This window comes from Chiloscyllium plagiosum, chromosome 11 (genome assembly GCF_004010195.1).
Source record: "Chiloscyllium plagiosum isolate BGI_BamShark_2017 chromosome 11, ASM401019v2, whole genome shotgun sequence".
NCBI lineage: Eukaryota > Metazoa > Chordata > Chondrichthyes > Orectolobiformes > Hemiscylliidae > Chiloscyllium > Chiloscyllium plagiosum.
The window spans coordinates 64052695-64064897 of NC_057720.1; the positions used below are offsets into that span (position 1 = coordinate 64052695).

At 43.0% G+C, this 12203-nt stretch overlaps 1 long non-coding RNA gene across 1 annotated transcript in view; it reads left to right on the top strand.

Moving 5' to 3' along the window:
• Positions 1–9163, top strand: part of LOC122554783 — a 12035-nt gene extending 2872 nt beyond the window's left edge. Inside the window, exons 3-4 of the long non-coding RNA XR_006313079.1 lie at positions 3144–3236; positions 8595–9163. This is a non-coding gene — a long non-coding RNA (uncharacterized LOC122554783). The remainder of the gene's footprint in view (positions 1–3143; positions 3237–8594) is intronic.
• The last annotated feature ends 3040 nt before the right edge of the window (positions 9164–12203 follow it).

The following is a 12203-nucleotide window of genomic DNA, read 5'->3' on the forward strand; positions in this document are numbered from 1 at the left end:
CTCGTTACCCTTTTAATATATTTGAAAAACCCTTTGGATTCTCCTTAATTCTATTTGCCAAAGCTTTCTCATGTCCCCGTTTTGTACTCCTGATTTCCCTCTTAAATATACTCCTACTTCCTTTATACTCTTCTAAGGATTCACTCGTTCTATCCTGTCTGTACCTGACATATGCTTCCTTTTTTCTCTTAATCAAACCCTCAATTTCTTTAGTCATCCAGCATTCCCTATACCTACCAGCCTTCCCTTTCACCCTGACAGGAATATACTTTCTCTGGATTCTTGTTATCTCATTTCTGAAGGCTTCCCATTTTCCAGCCATCCCTTTACCTGCGAACATCTGCCTCCAATCAGCTTTCGAAAATTCTTGCCTAATACTGTCAAAATTGGCCTTTCCCCAATTTAGAACTTCAACTTTTAGATCTGGTCTATCCTTTTCCATCACTATTTTAAAACAAATAGAATTATTGTCATTGGGCCCAAAGTGCTCCCCCACTGACATCTCAGTCACCTGCCCTGCTTATTTCCCAAGAGTAGGTCAAGTTTTGCACCTTCTCTCGTAGGTACATTCACATACAGAATCAGAAAATAGTCTTGTACACACTTCAGAAATTCCTCTCCATCTAAACCTTTAACACTGTGGCAGTCCCAGTCGATGTTTGGAAAGTTAAAATCCCCTCCCATAACTACCCTATTATTCTTACAGATAGCTGAGATCTTCTTACAAGTTTGTGTCAAAAATTCCCACAGACTATTGGGTGGGTCTATAATACAATTCCAATAAGGTGATCATCCCTTTCTTATTTCTCAGTTCCAACGAAATAACTTCCCTGGATGTATTTCCGGGAGTATCCTCCCTCAGCACAGCTGTACTTCTATCCCTTATCAAAAATGCCACTCCCTCTCCTCTCTCGCCTTCCATATCCGCCACAGATTCATCCTTTCTGTACCATTTGTATCCTGGAACATTAAGCTGCCACTCCTATCCATCCCTGAGCCTCGTTTCTGTAATTGCTATGATATCCCAGTCCCATGTTCCTAACCATGCCCTGAGTTCATCTGCCTTCCCTCTTAGGCCCCTTGCATTGAAATAAATGCAGTTTAATTTATTAGTCCTACCTTGTCCCTGCCTGCCCTGACTGTTTGCCTTGCTTCTATTTTCAACTGTACTAGTCTGAGATTGATCTCTTTCCTCAATACCTCCCTGGTTCCCAAACCCCTCCCCCCCTTCCACCACCTTACTAGTTTAAATCCTCCCGAGCAGCTCTAGCACATTTCCCTGCCAGTATATTAGTCCCCTTCCAATTTAGGTGCAATCCATCCTTCTTGTACAGGTCACTTCTACCCCAAAAGCGATTCCAAAGATCCAAAGATGTGAATCCTTCCCCCATACATCAGCTCCTCAGCCATGCATTCATCTGTTCGATCCTACTATTCCTACGCTCTCTAGCCCATAGCACCGGGAGTAATCCAAATATTACTACTCTCGAGGACCTTTTTAAATTCCTGCCTAACTCTCTGTAATCTCCCTTCAGAATCTCAACCTTTTCCCTTCCTATGTCATTGGTTCCAATGTGGACAATGACCTCTTGCTGTCCCCTCTCCCCCGTGAGAATATTCTGCACCCTCTCTGAGACATCCTTGAACCTGGCATCAGGGAAGCAACACACCATTCTGCTTTTTCTCTGCTGGCCAGAGAAACATCCGTCTGTACCTTGGACTAGAGAATCTTCTAATGCAATTGATCTCTTGGAAGCCGACGTACCCCTCGTTGCATTAGAGCCCAATCTCGATACCAGAAACTTCCCCTGAGAATCCATCACTCTCTACATTTTCCAAAACAGCATACCTGTTTGAAATGGGTATATCCAGAAAAGTCGCCTGCACTAGCTGCCTACCTCTCTTAGGGGAGAGGTAGGCAGGGGATGAACTTGCAACACTTGCGCCCACACCTCCCCCCTCACTTCTCTCCAAGGCCCCAAAGGAAACTTCCATATCCGCCACAGATTCACCTGCTCCTCCACCCACATCATCTACTGCATCCGCGGCAGCCGGTGTGGCCTCCTCTATATTGGGGAAACAGGCCGCCTACTTGCGGAGCGATTCAGAGAGCACCTCTGGGCCACCCGGACGAACCAACCCAACCAACCTGTAGCACAGCATTTCAACTCCCCCTCCCACTCCACCGAGGATATGCAGGTCATTGGACTCATCCACCGCCAAACCACAACAACCCGACGGTCGGAGGAGGAGCGTCTTATCTTCCGACTGGGAACCCTCCAACCACAGGGGATGAACTTGAACTTCACCAGTTTCTTCATCCCCCCTCCCCCCACATTGTCTCAGCCGGATCCCTCCAGCCCGGCAACTACCTCTCTTACCCTTCCTGGAGTTAACCCATTTTTGTGACTGTATCTGAGACTTTCCCCCTTCCTATAACTGCCATCCATCACATACTGTTGCTGTTGCAAATTCCTCATCGCTTCTATCTGTGTCTCCAACCAATCCATTCGATCAGATAAGATTCGCATCCAACAGCATTTATAGCAGATATAATCTGCAGTAACCGTTAAATTCTCTTTAAACTCCCACATCTGACAAGAAGTACATATCACTGCAAAGGCCATTTTTGCTCCTTTACAATCTACAGACCCAGAAAATAACACCGTCTTATTCCTCTACAAACACTGCCCCAGGTTAGATTAATTTTAAGTTTAATCAAGAGATTTATCTCCAAAAACATATAATCAAGAAAGAATCCACTATATTCACTACTGCACCCTTTCTCTTCGACAGACTTAAAATAACAATTAATTTATCCGATTCTGCGCTGTGAACTTTTTTTTCCCAAAGTTCCAAAACATGAAACAGCATATAAAACAGTTGACAACATCTCCCATCTATTTACTGATTTTTGAGAGTAAATGGACCATGAATTGGCGCGGTTGGATTTGTCCTGCTTTTTGTGTACAGGATATACCTGTGCAATTTTGCACATTATTGGGAAGATGCCAGTGGTCTAACTGTACTGGAACAGCTGTGGCAAATTCTGGAGTAGAAGTCTTCAGTATTATTGATGGAATGTTATCAAGTCCATAGATCGGAAGTACCTGTGCCTCCAACCTTTTCTTGATCTCACGTAGATGAATCAAATCGGCTGAAGACTAACTTCCATGGTGCTGGGGACCACCAGTGGAGGCCAAGATGGATCATCCATGCGGCACCTCTGACTAAAGGTTGTTCCAAATTCTTCACCTTCTGTTTTAATGTGCTATGCTCCTCCGTTACTGAACAGCCTTCTCCTCTACAGAGTTATTTAATCATTCATTGCCATTCATGTCTGAATGTGGCAGGACTGAGACTGGGTCTGATCTGTTGGTTGTGGGGTCTATTCATTACTTGCTGCTTTATCCTGTCTGACATACAAGTAGTTCTGTTCGACAGCTTCACCAGGTTGACACCTCATTTTTAGGTATGCCTAGTGCTGCTCATGGCATGCCCTCCTGCACTCTCTATGGTACCAGGGTTGGGATCCCCCTGACTTGCTGGTAACGGTTAAGTGGGTCCTATGCCGGGCTATGAGATTGCTGATTGTGTTGGAGAAGGATTTTGTCACTGTTGATGGCTAAAAGCGCCACTGTTGCTAGATCTGTTTGAAGACTGTCATATTTATCAATGCCACACAATATGATGGAGTGTATTCTCAATGTGAAAGTGGGACTTTGTCTCAACAGAACTGGACTCTAGTCAGTAATAATGATACTGTCAGGGACAGATGCATCTGCAGGCAATTTGGTAAGGACGAGGTTAAATATGATTTTCCCTCTTGCTGGTTCCCTCTCCACTTGCCGCAAATTTATTCTAGCAGCTATGTCCTTTCAGACCTGACCAGCTTGATTAGTACTGCTGCTGCCAAGCCAATTTTGTTGGTGCACATTGAAATTCCCCACCCAGAGGACATTCTGCACCCTTGCCACCCTCAGTACTTCCTCCAAGTGTTCTTCAACATGGAGGACTGCTGATTCATCAGCCAAAGCAGGACAGTATGTGGTAATCAGCAGGAGGTTTCCTTGCCAACATTTAAACTGAAGCCATGAGACTTCATGAGCTCCTTAGTCAATGTTGAGGATGCCCAGAGCAACTCTCTTCCAACTGTACACCACTGTGCTGCTACCTCTGCTGGATCTGTCCTGCCAGTGAGCCAAGACTTAGCAAGGGATGGTGATGGCGGTGTCCAGGACATAGCCATATTCACAAAATCATACCTTACAGACAATGTCAGGCTATTGCTTGATTAATCTGTGAGATAGCTCTCCCAAGTTTGCTGCGAGCCCCCAGATGATAATAAGGAGATTTTGTAGAGTTGACAGGGCTGTTTTTGCCACTGTCATTTCCATCTTCTAGATCAATATCAGATGAAGCATCTGGTTTCATTTCTTTGTTGAGACTTTGTAGCTGTTGATGCAATCAAGTGGCTTTCTAGGCCATGTCAAAGTGCATTATAAAGGCAACCACATTGCTGCAGGTCTGTAGTCACATGTGGGGAGGATTCTGAGTAATCCAAAGTGGAGGACGGGAAAGATTTCTGGCTGGAACAGCTGCTCCTTTTTTGAGGTATTTTAGGTGCTGGAGGTGATTTCCTCAAATTGCAGGAGCAGCAATTACTATTTCATATGCTGTTGCATTGTTTTTGGAACTTTGGGAAAAAAAAGTCAAAACAACAGCAGTTTTAAAAGGGAGAAGAACAGACAAAGGAAGCACATGGTGAGGTCATTGCAGGAGAGAGCGAAAGAGAGAACCTGCACAGTTACTGCCTTTGATGTTTGAATATATGTATTGCTGGACATTGGAGTGCATCTGAGAAAATTAACAAACAGTGAAATTCACAATTGATCTTGGAGGAACTGTTGGGCAAAGTTCACTATACAGAATCAGATAAGTACATTGTTGTTTTAAGTGTGGCCTACAGAAAGTTTGCAGTAGTGAGTAGAGTGGGTTCTTTCTTGATTATATGTTTTTGGAGACATGTATCTTGATTAAACTTAAAATATAAGCCAGAGCTAGTAATTTAACCTGGGGCAGTGTTTATATAGGAATAAGGTGGTGTTATTTCCTGGGTCTGTAGATTATGAAGAAGCAAAATGGCCATTAAGAGAGTGATATGTACTTCTTGTCAGATGTGGGAGTTTAAAGAGAGTTTAAGGGTTACCACGGATTATATCTGCCATAAATGCTGCTGGCTGCGAATCCCATCAGATCGAATGGATCGGTTGGAGAGACAGTGAGAAGCAATGAGGAATTTGCAACAGCAACAGCAACAGTATGTGATGGATGGCAGTTATAGGAAGGGGGGAAAGTCTCAGATACAGTCACATAGATGGGTTAACTCCGGGAAAGGTAAGAGAGGTAGGCAGCTGGTGCAGGAGTCTTTTGTGGATGTACCCATTTCAAACAGGTATGCTGTTTTGGAAAATGTAGGGGGTGATGGATTCTCCCGGGAAGTTTCCGCTGTCGAGACTGGCTCTAATGCAACGAGGGGTAGGTCGGCTTCCAAGAGATCAATTGCGTTAGGGGATTCTCTAGTCCAAGGTACAAATGGACATTTCTCTGACCAGCAGAGAAAAAGCAGAATGGTGTGTTGCTTCCCTGGTGCCAGGTTCAAGGATGTCTCAGAGAGGGTGCAGAATGTTCTCACCGGGGAGAGGGGACAGCAAGAGGTCATTGTCCACATTGGAATCAATGACATAGGAAGGGAAAAGGTTGAGATTCTGAAGGGAGATTACAGGGAGTTAAGCATAAATTTAAAAAGGACGTCCTCGAGAGTAGTAATATTTGGATTACTCCCGGTGCTATGGGCTAGAGAGAGTAGGAATAGCAGGATCGAACAGATGAATGCATGGCTGAGGAGCTGATGTATGGGGGAAGGATTCACATCTTTGGATCATTGGAATCGCTTTTGGGGTAGAAGTGACCTGTACAAGAAGGACGGATTGCACCTAAATTGGAAGGGGACTAATATACTGGCAGGGAAATGTGCTAGAGCTGCTCAGGAAGATTTAAACTAGTAAGGTGGGCGTGGTGGGATCCAGGGAGATAGTGAGGAAAGAGGTCAATCTTAGACTGGTACAGTTGAGAATAGAAGCAAGTCAAACAGTCAGGGCAGGCAGGGACAAGGTAGGACGAATAAATTAAACTGCATTTATTTATTATGCACCCCTAAGGGGAAGACAGATGAACTCAGGGCATGGTAAGGAACATGGGACTGGGATATCATAGCAATTACAGAAACGAGGCTCAGAGATGGATAGGACTGGCAGCTTAATGTTCCAGGATACAAATGGTACAGAAAGGATAGAAAGGGAGGCGAGAGAGGAGTGGGAGTGGCATTTTTGATAAGGGATAGAAGTACAGCTGTGCTGAGGGAGGATACTCCCAGAAATACATCCAGGGAAGTTATTTGGGTGGAACTGAGAAATAAGAAAGGGATGATCAACTTATTGGGATTGTATTATAGACCCACCAATAGTCTGTGGGAATTTGAGATACAAACTTGTAAGGAGATCTCAGCTATCTGTAAGAATTAAAGGGTGGTTATGGGAAAGGATTTTAACTTTCCAACCATAGACTGGGACTGCTATAGTGTTATGGGTTTAGATGGAGAGGAATTTGTTAAGAGTATAAAGGCAATTTTCTGATTCAGTATGTGAATGTACCTACGAGAGAAGGTGCAAATCTTGACCTACTCTTGAGAAATAAGGTAGGGCAGGTGACTGAGATGTCAGTGGGGGAGCACTTTGGGGCCAGCAACCATAATTCGTTTTAAAATAGTGATGGAAAAGGATAGACCAGATCTAAAAGTTGAAGTTCTAAATTGGAGAAAGGCCAATTTTGACGGAATTAGGCAAGAACTTTGCAAAGCTGATTGGGGGCAGACTTGACCAGATGGGCCAATGGGCTGAGAAGTGGCAGATGGAGTTTAATTCAGATAAATATGAGGAGCTGCATTTTAGGAAAGCAAATCTTAGCAGGACTTACACACTTAATGGTAAGGTCCTAGGGAGTGTTGCTGAACAAAGAGACCTTGGAGTGCAGGTTCATTGTGCCTTGAAAGTGGAGTGCAGGTAGATAAGATAGTGAAGAAGGTGTTTGGTATGCTTTCCTTTATTGGTCAGAATATTGAGTACAGGAGTTGGGAGGTCATGTTGCAGCTCAACAGGACATTGGTTAGGCCACTGTTGGAATATTGCATGCAATTCTGGTCTCCTTTCTGTCGGAAAGATGTTGTGAAACTTGAAAGAGATCAGAAAAAATTTACAAGGATGTTGCCAGGGTTGGAGGATTTGAGCTACAGAGAGAGGCTGAACAGACTCGGGCTGTTTTCCCTTGAGTGTCGGAGGCTGAGGAGTGACCTTATTGAGGTTTACCAAATTATGAGGGGCATGGATAGGATAAATAGGCAAAGTCTTTTCCCTGGGGTCGGGGAGTCCAGAACTAGAGGGCATAGGTTTGGGGTGAGAGGGAAAAGATATAAAAGAGACCTAAGGGGCAACTTTTTCACGCAGAGGGTGGTACATGTATGGAATGAGCTGCCAGAGGATGTGGTTAGATTGGGTTGGGATATCTGGTCAATATGGACAGGTTGGACCGAAGGGTCTGTTTCCATGCTATACATCTCTATGACTCTAAGAAGGTAGGGTGGCAGGTGGGTGAGTGGTGCAGTGTGTGTATAGTTGCTCAGTAAACATTGATGTTCAGGACAGTTTGTGACAAGGGTGAAAGACTCAAAAGGAGTGATAGCATGCTTGATCCAGTCGAGCCAGTCAAGTTCGTCAGGGAGATATTGTCTCATGCAGAACCAAATTGGGTCAGGTCGAGCAGGGAAATAAAAGGATCTCAATTTCAGTTGGGCCATGCAGGGGGCTGGAGTTGGGTAAAGGAATATCCCTTTAGTGGGTACTCTAGGAATTGGGGAAGTCGATGATGGGTTGAGGAGTCAGTTTTTCAATTATCCAAGACTTAAACTATGTTTCCTGGAACCATTAAGGTGAAGTGAGTCAGAATGAACGCTCCCTTAAAACCTTTTCCTGAAGGTGGACATCTGAGGTCTGTGCTTGGCATCAACCTTCAAAACCAGAAGTAATTGGGACACCAGTTGGCATGCATGGAAGCACAGCGTAGTAGAGGAAACATTGGACTCAGAATCCTGAAACTTCTCTGACTATAATGGACTCTTTCAAAGGGTTCCAGACCCCGGGGAATTGCTTATTGGAAATTTCAATTTCCTGGACAATTTGATCTAAACGCTTCTCCAATGATTCTCTGGCCATTGGAATATCTAGGCCCCACATCAGATACATTTCGGGGGATGCAATAGGTGAGTACATGAAAGTGGAGGATTAAAAGGATATCCTGATAGGATGAAATGAAGAGGAATGGAAAAAAACTTGTGTAGTGCATACAGACCACATGAAGTGGTTAAGTTAAGTGGTCTGCTTCTCTGTTGTAGTTCTGATGCATGTACAGTTCTGTGCAAAGTTCTATTGTAGATTGGCTAAATTAACACAGCCTAAGACTCTCTTTAATATTTTTTCCAGGTGTTCTTCGACAAAACTCTATTGGTTCAATGGCATAATTGAGAATGCAAGAATATTCAATGTTCTATTTTACATTTCTACATGTGGTTGAATGAACGAATTGATGCCAGTGTCATTTGTGATGAAGGAACAGGCAAAAAAAACAAGCAAATTCTCAACTCTGAAAATAAAAGATTCTAACCAATACAAAACTCCCCACCTCTCTTCATATGTTCTTCCAAATTTCAGTTAACATAAATCATTTTAATGTGTACCTGTCATCTCACTAATGCCTCATTATTTAGCACAGGGTGAGTCATTGCTTTGGCTTTAGCATATATTGTTCCACATTGAGCTAAACACAATTTAATACAGAGATACGTTATGCCCAAAAGTAGGCCTGGCGTAGACAAACCCCATACACTTAGTTTGAATTCCTCATGCTAGTCATTATAGTTGCTGCCAATATGCAGATTTGAGATGAAAGAGTCCCACTGGACCTAAATTGAGTAAGATAACTCACAAACTGGTATCCAAGAGTGCATACCATGGAGGGCCCACCTGCATCTTGGTTAGAACAGTTAAATTGCTTAGCAACATCCAAATCAGAACCAGTCAAAACAAACATCTGTTTAAATGGTCATCCGGTTCTAATGGAGGTCAATACCAGCACAGAACCAGTTTTTAACAAAATTCGTTCTGGATTTCAACCATTAGATTTACGCAAGACCTCGGTAGGCATTATAACCTATACTGGAGAACCTTTACTGATTAAGGGTACAACTTTGGTTCTGATCCCTTAGGAAAAGCAGCTTATTTGGTTACCACTGATTGTCGTAAAAGGGTCAGGTCCAAGTTTGATGAAATGAAATCGGTTCACCTAGATTGGCTCAACATTTTTCAATTATAAAATGGCTGCCTCAGTGAAGTACCCAAAAGTCTTCCAAAAAAGTCTCAGGGCTTTCAGAGGAACCAAGGCCACCTTGCATGTTGACCAGGAAGCAATTCCACAATTCTGTAAGACCTGTCCAGTTCCAAAAGTAGAGGCAGAAATCAAAAGGCTGGAAAGTGAAGAAATCATCAAACCAATCCAATTTGGGGATTGGGTCACACTGGTTGTACTGATTTTGAAGCCCAGTGGGTCGGTTCACCTTTGTGGGGATTTTAGACAAACAGTAAACCACATTTCACAGCTGGATAAGTACACAATCCCTTGGATAGAGGATTTATATGCAAAGATGGCGGGGGGGAGGTCCTTCACAAAGCTGGACATGAGCCACGCTTGCTGTATTTACATTGCATTTTGTTGAGGATTCTCAATTAATACCCATAACGGTTTGTACTAATATACAAGATTGCCATTTGGGGTATTGTCAGCCTGTTCAATTTTCCACTGGATGATGGAGAGAATTTTGCAAGGTGTACATCAGGTTGCCATTTATTTAGATGATATACTAATAACAGGGAAGAACAATAAGGAGCACCGAGAAGTTGGACATAGTCCTTAAATGTTTTTTCCGAAATGGGTGTATGCCTAAGACGGGAAGAATGTGTGTTCCAAGCCCCCCAAGTGACCTACTTGGGCTACTGAGTTGACAAGAATGGATTACACTCATTGGAAGATAAAATGAGGATGATTAAGGGTGCCCTGGCTCCCATGGGTTCACCCACTCCATCAAGCGTTGACAAGACTCCTGAATCTGAGATGGATATGACAAATGTAGCCATATCAACACCTTTGCCAGTGGAAGAATGAATGAATTTCTACCAAGGCGTTCCTAGCACAATAGGCAAGCTCCCATACATTACACCGCCTGTATCGGAAGTCAAATCGGAGGAACATGAGCCAGTAACAGAATTCCCCAGGAGGCTATCCAAGGAAAATGTCTGGCCTATGTCTTCAGACTCAGGGGGGAGGAATGTAATGATTGTAATGAGGTCAATCAGCTGGAGTTCCCTGACTGGGGCTTTTAATCTGATCCAATCAGGGAGCCCTGGCTGACAGATAAAAAGAGGAGTGTCAGAGATTCTGTCTTTGATGAGATTGTGCCAAAGTCAAGGATTTTCCACGTGTAAATAAAGGGTGACTTGGTGGCAGGAGATAGCATGGAATTACAATAGGCCAATCAGCTGCTTTCAAAGAACCCATACAATCTGTTTTAATCACACAATTTCCATGGATTTTAATATCCCGAAGGAAAATGCTGAAAAATAAGTAACAAAGGACATTAACCTAAAATCTTAACTGTATTCCTCAGATACTATCTCACCAATTAGTATTTCTCTCATTTATTTGTTTTCATTTCAGATTTTACTAACAGCACCTGTACTGCAAAGCTACTTGGCTTCACAAATGCAGCCAAGTAAACTTCACTTCCTGAATTTCCTCAGGCTTTCTATTTATTTCAACAACACTTTCCAGCCCCACAACCTGAAGCAAACCAATGCGACCATTTGATGACCTTCAAATATAAATTCCCCTCCAGCTCATTCATCCTATCAATGCAATGATTATTCCTTCATCGGCACTAAATAAAAATTCTTAATTTATCATGCCAACTGTTTAAGACCTTGCTGAAATTCATTGGTTTGGTGTTCCATTCATTGCTTATGGAATGACCAGATTTTTCAGGTTCATAGCTGATCTTCCTTAATGCACAAAAACATCACTAGCTGTTACCAGCCTAGTACCCTGCCTTATCATCCAGAAACACAAGGGCAGCAGATACATGGGAATGCCACCACTACAAGTTCTTCTCCAACCCATTCACCATTCTGATGTGGAAATATATTGCCATTCCTTTGGTAAAAGTCCTAGAACTCTCTCCCTAACAGCATCATGGTTGCACCTACACCAAATGGACTGCAGCAGTTCAAAAACGCAGCTTACCACTACATTCACATGGGAAATTGATCCTGGCTCAGCTAGTGCAGTCCACGTAGTTTTAATAAATAATAAAAAAAGCCCACTCTCCCCAACTTCCCTTCCAACCATCACTACCCCCAGACTTACTTGCTGGCCAGCCCTGCATTTTCCTGACTGAACCCTCTAAGGTCTGGATTGGGAAAATGTATTGCAATATCTAATTGGCATCTGCAATTCTACAATTTTATGGAAATTTATTTGGCTGCAGACTTTAATTGCTATGGCTATTACATAGTGTCTTCTACTTTTACACAAATTTCTCCTTCTAATGTGTTAGCTTAGTTATCAATGCATCAGTTTGCTTTGCTGACATCAGAGCTGCCTCTGAATCAGAACTGTGTCAGTTCAAGATCAAGTCATGATCTTGGATTTCAACATATAATTTTGGTTGACATTTCTTGCTGCCTGAGGAGGTGTCGTATTTTTTGAGATTGTGAAGTTTAGAAAGGCATTAAATGAATTTTCGGTTCCTAAGCAGGCAGGTACAAAACATTACACGTCACTGCTTACTGAGAAGTGAGTTCAACTGGTGCCCTGCTTCATCCTTGAACAAGCAGCACTTGTGGTTTGATGCTGCAGCATAAGGTTGGGTTCATGACAGACTGATCAAGGAACAGGTAAATTGTCTTCGGGCTTGGATTCCAAAACACACTTCATTATACACACTAATACTAAATATCGCAGGATGTTGTAATTGTAGAAAT